We start from the raw sequence: 9632 nt of genomic DNA, 5'->3' as shown, positions 1-9632 counted from the left end.
ACGCACTATCTTCCTGCTTGGTGCGTTCTTCCTTCTGGCTCAGGAATAGTTCTATGGTATCTAGCCTTTCCTGTAAAGGCCACACTCCTTGTGCCACTGCCTCTGTCAGTGAATCTCCCAGCACTTCTTTGAAGCTATAGGCTAGGTCTTCTTGGTAGACTGCCTCCTGCTCCTCTTCGCTCCACTCGAAGTTCGACATTGTGCTGGCCGGTGCCTGAATCAAATACCTGTCTAGGCGTAGTGGCGCGTCCACAGATTCACTTCGCTCGAGGCTGCACCTTCCTTATACAATATGTATGTTTGCAGGATATATCTTTCCGATTTGGCTGGTAGTACTCTATGATCGTGCGGCTCTGCTGTCTAAAGCCACGCCCCGCGTAGGAGGTGTTCGCTATTGGCGCATTCGCTGCGCGTGGCCGTTTCTGCTCGGCTCGCGGGGAGTTTCCCGCCTGCGTAGAGCTCCGCCCTTCCAAGGGTTGGGGCTGCGACTTGCGCTCTGCTAGGGGGTACGGCCGGCTCCTGAGGTGTCGTACATTACGACACGGGGCCTCCGAATCCCTTTTAAACACTAAACACTAACGCTCGCGCGCTCTACTATACATGTTTATTCTATTATTGTTCATGGTGTACGATTCCAATTACGTTAATGGCATAAAACACGTTTTGTCAAGCGAATATTACCGAGCTAAGATAAAAAGGTACTTATCTTGTGGAGAGCAGGGAAAGAAGAGGACGGACAGAGGAACAGGAAGGACTAGGTCACATGGCCAGAGACTAAGGGACTACAGGATTGATGGGATTTGATGTTTGTTTAAAAAAAAAAAAAAAAATTTGAAAGTTTACTAAGTTATATTTGTTGAAACTGCTGGAGAGTAGAGAATAAAGAAGATGAAGCTTAATGCTGGCCTCGGTCCTGACATAGAATCTGGTAGAACTAAGAACATTTCTATCACCAATGAATAATTTGATGTTGAGTGCTCCATTTTCTTTCTCCTATAATTGGGAACAAAAATGGGTTAGGTGGTAGGTCGATCAAGAGAAAGAGAGAGAGAGAGAGAGACAGAGAGAGAGAGAGATTTTGTTTGAATTTACAGAGCAGCAATCCATGTTTGTCACGCATCCACCAAGACCCCACCAAAGGCGCCGGCTTACTCACAGCGCACGCTCCATTCCAGCCTTGCAGGGGTGTCACAAACGTTTCTCCTTCACACATGCTCATCGTCATGGTGGGAACGCTGGCCGCTCACAGAAGTCTCGTTCATGCGGTAGCCTTAGTCTTGACACTTGTACATGCACTTATATTGTTAGCATCAAGCTATGTATAGTGAGGTAGATTGGTTGCCTGTTTTAGGATACTGGTCAGTAATTTTGTGGTGCCTTCCGAATATCTGAGAGGTGTATCCAATATTGAAACCCTTTCACCTCTACTGCGAGAGGGGTGGAAAACACCACTTCAAAAGGTCCGGGCTGTGGAACCTAGGGTTGTTCCATTTGCGCACAAAGCTCCTGATAAATCCTAGCTCCCCCATCAAAAATGGTTGCATGGGCGTGGTGTCTGTGGCAGGTTGATCTGCAGTACTTTGTGGACTGTCTGGGTGGGGTGGCGCTATCTGTTGCGACATGCATTTGATTGCACGTGTTAAATTCTGCAGTTCTATGGGCATCTGATGCCCTCCTGAAAGGGGAAATGGGTGTGTGCATGCACCTGCTTGTTACTATTTTGTGTGGTGAAAGGTGATGGTCTTTACTTGGCTGTGTGTGTAAATTGAACAGGGCCAGGGGCAAACATTGCACCCAGTTCTTTTTTAGGTTGGTGCAAAGTATGGAAAGCCGTTATCGGATCTTAGAACATCACACACGCCCCATAGAGGAAAATCCTTGTGGACTAGAAATTCTGCGACACATTCAGCATCTGGGTGGGCACAAGGGCCATCCTCAACCCACCGGGAGAAGGGGCACACCACAACGATGAGATATTGCGCACCATTCCATCTCTCCCCCATGTCTGCATAATCAACATGGAGCTCGCAGAATGGACCGATGTTGTGGAGTAGAGGGCCTCGTAACGTGTGGAGTGTCATTCCAGTGGACAACCACTAGATCGTCCCACTGTCCTCACACAATTGGCTTGAGAGCCACTCTTGCATGGGGCACATGCGCAGACGAGCGTGAGGAATAGGTAGACGCAGGAAGCCATAATCCCCATCAGTCGCATGGCTTTGCATACGGTTATCTGGTAACTGGATACATAGTGAGGGACCTGGTACAGCATGTTTTGGACCCTCACATTGGAGGGAAAGACGAACCTGTCTTTTGTCTGAATTAGAGCCCCAAGCAATTGTTTGACCTGGCTGGACTGGTTAGACTGGATTTATTCTCGTTGATAGAGAATCCTAGGCTGAAGAAGAGACTTACCATTGTCCGGGTATTTGTCTGGCATGTTCCGTATGGATCCCCTGTTATGAGCTAGTTGTCGAGGTAGGAATTGACTTCGATGGACTGCCTGCGCAGGTGAGCCGCTACTACTGCCAGTACCTTTGTGAACGCCATGACTGCCACCAATAACGGATCCGGCACCGGTATGGTTCAATGGGGACTTACCGGTGTAGTCCGACCTTTGCGGGACCGGTAAGTCCCCATTGAAAAAGCCAACCCCAACACGTGCCAGTAGTCAGCTCTGTTACCACAGCCATGCCAACACTGAGGGCTCACTGTGGGGAACATTTTAGAAAGACACTTCGGGTCGTATTGCCAGCGATGCAGTAGTTTCTGGCCGTGAAGCTTATACTGGCAGGCTATTGATGTTTTAAAGGCCCTCCTGCACATCAGTTGCCAGAGATTCTCATTCGACTCTATACCGAGTTCCCTTTCCCACCACTGGTGGAGTCCTTTCACTGCACTCCCCTTTGTCTCTAACAATGCCCTATAAAGGAGCGAGATAAGACCCTTCATCTCTGTGTGGCCGTCAAGGACCCTTTCCACCAAGGTTAGAACTCTCCGGTTTCGTTCCTTCCACTTCTCTGCAGTGAAAATCCCCTTCAACCTAAGGTAAAGGAGCACCGATAATTTATCTATGCCTAGGCTATCCTCCAATTCCTATATCCCTATAAACTTCCCTCTATTCCACAATTAACTCACCCTGGCCAGCCCTCCCTCGAACCATTCCTGATATCTCTCCACTTTGGGAATGTTATCTCACACAGGGAGCTGGAGGGCAGATAAGACTCATCGGGGAAGGCCACCTGGTGAATCCCCCTGTCCTCCCTCCTTTACTCAGTACCTCCCAGTGGACTCCAAGAAACTGGTGTTCACAGATTCTCCTATGAAACCTCCCCCTTGGAACCCAGAGCCATTCCCGCACTGTTGCAGTACCCACTGCCTTTCGGATCCTCCCTCAGATGCAGAACCATTGCCCTGAGTTGTGCCGCTATGTAGTATGACATCAGGCCTGGGAGCCCCACACCTCCTTGATCCTTTGGCAGTATTAATGTTTCGTATCTCACCCTGGGTTTCTGATTCTGCCATAGGAACCTCAGGATCCGTGCCTTGGCTTCGCTGAGAAGGGTCTCCGGGGCACTGACTGGTAGCATTTGGAAAAGATATAGTACTCTTGGGAGGTGGTTCATCTTTATAGCAATAAGCCACCCCATCCACGAAAGTTGTCCCCTGCCCCAGGCTGTCATCCCTCTAAATAACTTGTCAAAGAAGGCAGGGTAATGGGTTTGACCCATATCCTCCCCTGGTCTGACAATGGTGACACCCAGGTATCTGATGCTATAGAGCTGCATTTCCAACCCAAGGGGCCTGAACAACTTGACATCCCTGCGGCCATCTGCAGAGATGTGGAAGATTACCAATTTTCCTTTATTTACCCCGAAGCCTGAGAACCGCCTGCACTCCTCAATTATAGCCAAGGCCGCCAGGATGGAGCTAGTAGGGGTGACTAAATGTAGCAGCACATTGTCTGCTTAAAGCCCCACTTTAAATTCCCTCACTACCACCCTAATATCCTCTACCTGTGGGGCCCTCCTTAGCCGCTCCACCAGCACCTCCATCGTAAGCGCGAACAGGAGAGGCTAGAGGGGGCAACCCTGCCTCATACCTCTCTTCAGATCAAATGGCCATGGCAGCCGCCCCTTAACAGTCACCCGGGCCACCGGGGCTGCGTAAAACGCCTGTATCCCTCTTATGATTCGCTCACCAAACCTCTATTTCTGTAGAACCCCATAGAGAAACCTCCAATCCACCCGGTCAAAAGCCTTCTTGGCGTCAAATGTAACCAGCACCGGATTCCCTTCCTTCTTCGCTGCTGCCTCCCACAGGACGAGTGTTTTGCGCAGGGTGTGAGCACCCTACCTGCCCTGAATATACCCCACCCAGTCCGAATGGACCAATTTTGGCATGAGCCCCTCCAGACTCGTGGCCGGTACCCTAGTGAAGAGGGTACTGGCCACGAGGATAAGAGAGAGATGGGACGATATGATTTACGACTTTCGGGGTCCCTTCCTGCCTTAGCTATGACTGTTATTGGTGCTCTCCCAAAGTAAGGAGGTGCCCTCCCCGTGGCCAGGATACTATTAAATATTTTCACCAGGTGTTGGGCGAGAGATCCCGCAAAAGCTTTGTAGAACCCTACTGTGTACCCATCGTCAATGTGTGCCTTCCCTAGCTTCAACCCACTAATTGCCCTCAGCACTTCCTCCTAGGTGATTGGCTTTTCCAATTCTGCAATCTCGCTACCTTGGAGTTTTCGATAGGCCGCACCCCTCAGGTATCTGCCCAGCTCCCCCTACTTGGCCCCCCTCTATCCCATAAAGGTGTTCATAGAACGTGGCAAATTCCTGCACCACCTCTCCTGCTGGGGAGTGTAATTGCCCACTTGAGTCCCTAACTGTCGATACCCACCATTTGGCCCTCTGAGCCCAAAGCCTGGCTGACAACAAAGCATCGGCTTTGTCCCCCTTCTCGTACTATCTTTGTTTAAAAAACTTCAGGTTGGAGATCACCTTTCCTACCTCCAGTTTCTTCAACTCCTGACGCTTTCCCCTTGCTAGGCTAAAATCTTCCTCCTTCCTCCCTCTTTAACTTCCAGTGTCTCCAACCTGCAGATCTCACCCCTCAGCTTCTCAGCTAGATGGGTCCTGACTCTTTTCTTGGCGGCATCCTCTCATACCAAATTCCACCTCCCTGTGTCATTGAAGCGAAAGTATTCTTCAATCACCTTCTTCATTTCACCAACAAAGACAACGTCCTTTAACAAGGTGTCATTACACCCCCATAGTGATTCCCTAGGCCTTAGGCCTGTCAGCACTATACCCATGTCCACCATATCATGGTCCGACCAGCTGATGGGGGTGAGGTCGCTTGTGGTGACTCTCCGGACATGCTGCTGGTGCATAAACCAGTAGTCGATCCCCGTTCTGGATCAATGGACAGGGGAGAAAAAGGTGAAGCCCCTATCCGCCGGATGTCATTCTCTCCACATGTCTATCAGCCCTTCGTCAGATATGTAGGCCAATGTGATCCATAGCTCAATCTGTCCACATGTTAAAGTCTCCCCCTAGCAATATTAGGCGCACTGACTGGATAAGTATTTCCCCCATAGCTTCCCGTAAGAACTGAGATTGTCCCGTATTTGGGCAATATACCATGGCAAAGGTCACCTGCACTCCCTAAAGAGACCCGGAAATCACCAGCGCCCTCCCATCGGCCTTCTTTCAGACCAGTGGATCCACAATCCAGATTCTCCGGTTCAAGATAATGCCATCCACCCCCTCCTCTTGGAGGTCCCAGAGGCCCAAAAGACCTGTCCAACGTGGGCCCCTGGGATACGCCTTTCCCCCCCAGAATTAACCTTGTCTCTTGCACAACCATTATATCCAGATCCCTATTGTGTATTTCACTCCCCAACAATAAGCGCTTGGTGAGTGAGTTCAGGCCCTTAACGTTCAGAGTCCCCATCTTGAGTACCTCGGCCCGGCCCCCATTCTCAAAGTGCACCATTAGGAAGCTTGAATTTGTTTCCCGACTACTCTACCCCATGTAATGCAGTGACCTCCATCCTTGCGTTCACTATGGCCACCCTCGCCCCACCCACATCCCCTCCCAACCTCCCAGCCCTTGTGATCTCAGCTGATCTTGCTGGGACACCCCTGTCTCCCCAATGGAGAGCCATGTCTCTTTCTGGACTCCCACCTTATGATGGGCCACCTGGGGTGACTACTTTCCTTGCCCGCCATCTCGCTTACCCCCTCACCTCTCCCCAAAGTCCCCTCACTCTTTCATGACTGTGGGGTTTCATTACGACATTGGAGGTAGCCATGCCGCTATTTGCGGCATGGCTACCCCCATTCCAGGTACCGGGTCCGGGTTTCCTGAATGGGGAAATACTGGGCCATTCTGACCTTGGAGGGCCCGGTATTTCCCCATTCAGGGAACCTGGACCCGGTACATCCCCATTCCCATTCGAGCCCGCATAGGGCTCAATGGGAATGGGGAGGAAGCAAACAACAGGCCCGTTAATAACGGGCCCATTGTTTGCATCCTGGTCTGCTTGCGGGACCCGGTAAGGACGCCTGGTTTTACCAGGCGTCCTTACCGGGTCCCGCGAGCAAACCTCGTAATTAGTCGATAGGGGGTTAACGGGGCCGGGCAGCTCTACCAGCCCTGGTAATCCCCTACTGCCAGGGTCGTAATGACCCCCTGTGTCTTTTATCCTTCTGTAGATCCACGTTGCAGCTTCCCCTTCTCAGGGGTCTCCAAGCTTTCTTTGTGGGGGGTGGGGGGGTGTTGAGCTTCTTAAATTTCCTGCCACCCAGCATCTTCTTTATACCCTGGGCTCCCTCTGGCCCACGTTGCTCCACCACTCCAGCCGCCGCCATTTCCGGGCCGTCACTCGAGTATTCCCCCTTGACAACCTGAAGGACCTGCTGCGCCTCCTGGCCACTGGTCACCCAATAGTCCACCTCACCTCAACTTTTTCAAATGACAGGGCAAATGGGAAGGACCATCAGTATCTAATACCTTTCTCTGTCTACCATTGCTTAAGGGGGCAACCGTCTCTTTGGTGAGACCCTGACAGTGTCCCCCTCATATTGGAAGCTCCCCAGAAGCTTTGCCTTCTCAAGGACCTCCATTTTTATCTGTACCTGAGGAAGCACACTACTATCGACTTTGGCTCTCTTCCTCCTCCACCTCTGCCTCTATGGGCCCTCTCCAGTTGCACCTCCTTTCCACCTTCCAAGGCAAAGAGCTGGTTGATCAGTCCTTGTACCTTCCTTCCCAACTCTGCCGCCGTTTCTCCCTTCTGCTGTCTGACCCCCAAATTTGCAGGTTATTCTGGCGCTCCCTGTTTTCCAAATCGTCCAATTTCAGCAGGGTTTTCTCTTCCCTTACCTCCAGGTCCATCAGTTGTACCTCATATTTAATGTCCAGGAGGTCCATCTGTAGGTGGTGGTTCTCCATTCCCTCCATTTTATCCTTCAGCTTATCCACTCGGCCCTTGAGATGTCAAATTGACACCTGGATATCTGTCCGGATTGCCTTAATTTCCTGAAAGATTTCCTACATATCTTCCCTAGTCAGGACCGGTGCCGGTGCGCTTCCTCTGGCCACTGCCCGAGCTTCTCCTGTAGCAATGTAGAGACACAATCCCCGTCGGGTGCTATCTCTGCATCCAGGGGATCCCTCGGGCTTCTCCAGCACAGTCGCGGGGAAGCGTCCGCCAGACACGGCACCCCCAAGACCCTTGCAGGGCACCAGAAAGTCACTCTTCCACCCCTGTTCTTTACGTGTCTTGCTGGGCACTTTTGCCCCCTTCACAGTTCATATTCCACCCTACGCCCCTTCTCTCCCCATGGCCTGTTGTGCCCTTTTTCCTCCTTGGTAGCTCTAATTTCAGGCTCCTCTGGGTCCACTCTCCCAGACCTCTGTGTGTCTCCTTTGTCCCCACTCTCTGTCCTCCTCCTACCCCTTATGCCTTTCCCTCTGCGCCTGTGTCCACAACACCTTTTCACTTCTGGCACAGCGACATCCGCTCCAGTCCTGTCCCCATGGGCGCTGGGGATCTCCTGTGTGGTGTGGGCAGGCCCTTTGCCCGCCCCTCCAGTCTGTACGGGCTCAGAGGAAGCCCCAGGCCTCCTGAGAGCTGTTCGAGGTCCCCGCTCCAAGGGCCCCACCAACTCACCTTGTATCTGCACTGTGGCCCACCTCTTCGAGGCCTGACACTGTTCCAATGGGGGTACGGCCTGGTCTCCTCTACAACGTCCTTCTGCACTGGTCCACTCCTTCCTCCCAGGGCTGACCTATCACGCGCCTCGCTGCTGGGATCCCTTGTCCTGGTACCCCCTCTTCCGCCTCGCCTGGGCCGCATGTCCTCCTGTCCCTTCTGTGCCTTCCTCCGGCCACCGGTTAATCCTTCACTGCTCCATTGGGCTTCTCCATTGCAGCGTTCCTCCCTCCACTACAGCCTCGTCCAAGCCGTTATTCCACTCAGAGAGGCCACTGCTCACACTCTGGTACGGCTCGCCCCTGACAGCGCCAGTGGACATCTCCATTTCGGAGTCCTTCTCACCACTCTGGCCTTGCCTGGTCCATCATTCCTCACCAAGGAGCCGCTGCTCCTTCTCAGGTCCGGCTGGCCCCACACTGCATCGCTGGGCTCCTCTTGCCAGATACTCTCCCCAAGATTCCCACCTCGCCTGCGCCAGGTCTCCAATCCTCTCGTCATCAGACGTCACCAGCCGCCACAGACCTTTCCTCAGCCGCACTTTGGCCTTGGGCACCACTGCACTCCTACGGGTGGCAGTGCAGGGACCGGGGAAGTCAAACTTTTCTCCCTGTGGACAGCCAATGGTGGAGCTCCGTTACTATGCGGCCATCTTGGTCTGCATCCCATGTTGATCTCTGACCCGTTGTTTTAAAGGTATTATAGAGTTGTGTCAGTTGTGGAACTAGCAGTGTTGCATATGTTTTATAGAATTGTAGCTTTGAGGAACCTTTTGGTGATATCTTATTATTTGTACCTTCGCGACCTGATTTGGTAGCTGCTTAGAAATCCTTAGGGTTGAACAATGTGTTAGTTAATCTTCTTTTTGTCGCATAAGTGTAGGTCACTACGGAGACAATGAGTCCCTCTACTCCGTACGTAAAACACAAACAGACTGGGGTGTGCCTGCACTTTTTTGCGCCAAGGTAAGTTGTTTCTTAAGTTTCACTGTACCCGTTCTTCTGATCAATAAAGTTCCAAGTCAAATGCGTGTTCACAGAATTTCTCTTTTTATTTTTGTTTTTTTGAGTTTTCAGCCTTTCCTGGATGACACGTGTTTCGGCTTTTTCAAATCCGGGCTGATACATTTTTGCAAATCAAAGAAAAACAAAAAGAAGGACATAGAAACGCATTTATAACACATATGTGTTTGCCATGTCTAAGTATGTATCAAAGGCATGTGACATCTTTGTGCAAGACCACATACCCTGTTGTATTTATCCAAATATATCACCTCATGCATTCTAATACACCTATTGTGATTGTGTGAAAACACCTGTGGGAGCAGTGGGTTGAGGGGAGGGGGTGAGGTAGAAGAATAATGATAGTGGGTTATCACCCTTTATTACTATAAAATGTGGCTGTG

The sequence above is a fragment of the Ambystoma mexicanum genome, chromosome 8, assembly GCF_040938575.1.
Source record: "Ambystoma mexicanum isolate Mex_15411 chromosome 8, UKY_AmexF1_1, whole genome shotgun sequence".
NCBI classification, from domain to species: Eukaryota; Metazoa; Chordata; class Amphibia; order Caudata; family Ambystomatidae; genus Ambystoma; species Ambystoma mexicanum.
The sequence above is the reverse complement of the archived record's forward strand: the minus strand, read 5'-3'. Positions refer to the sequence as shown.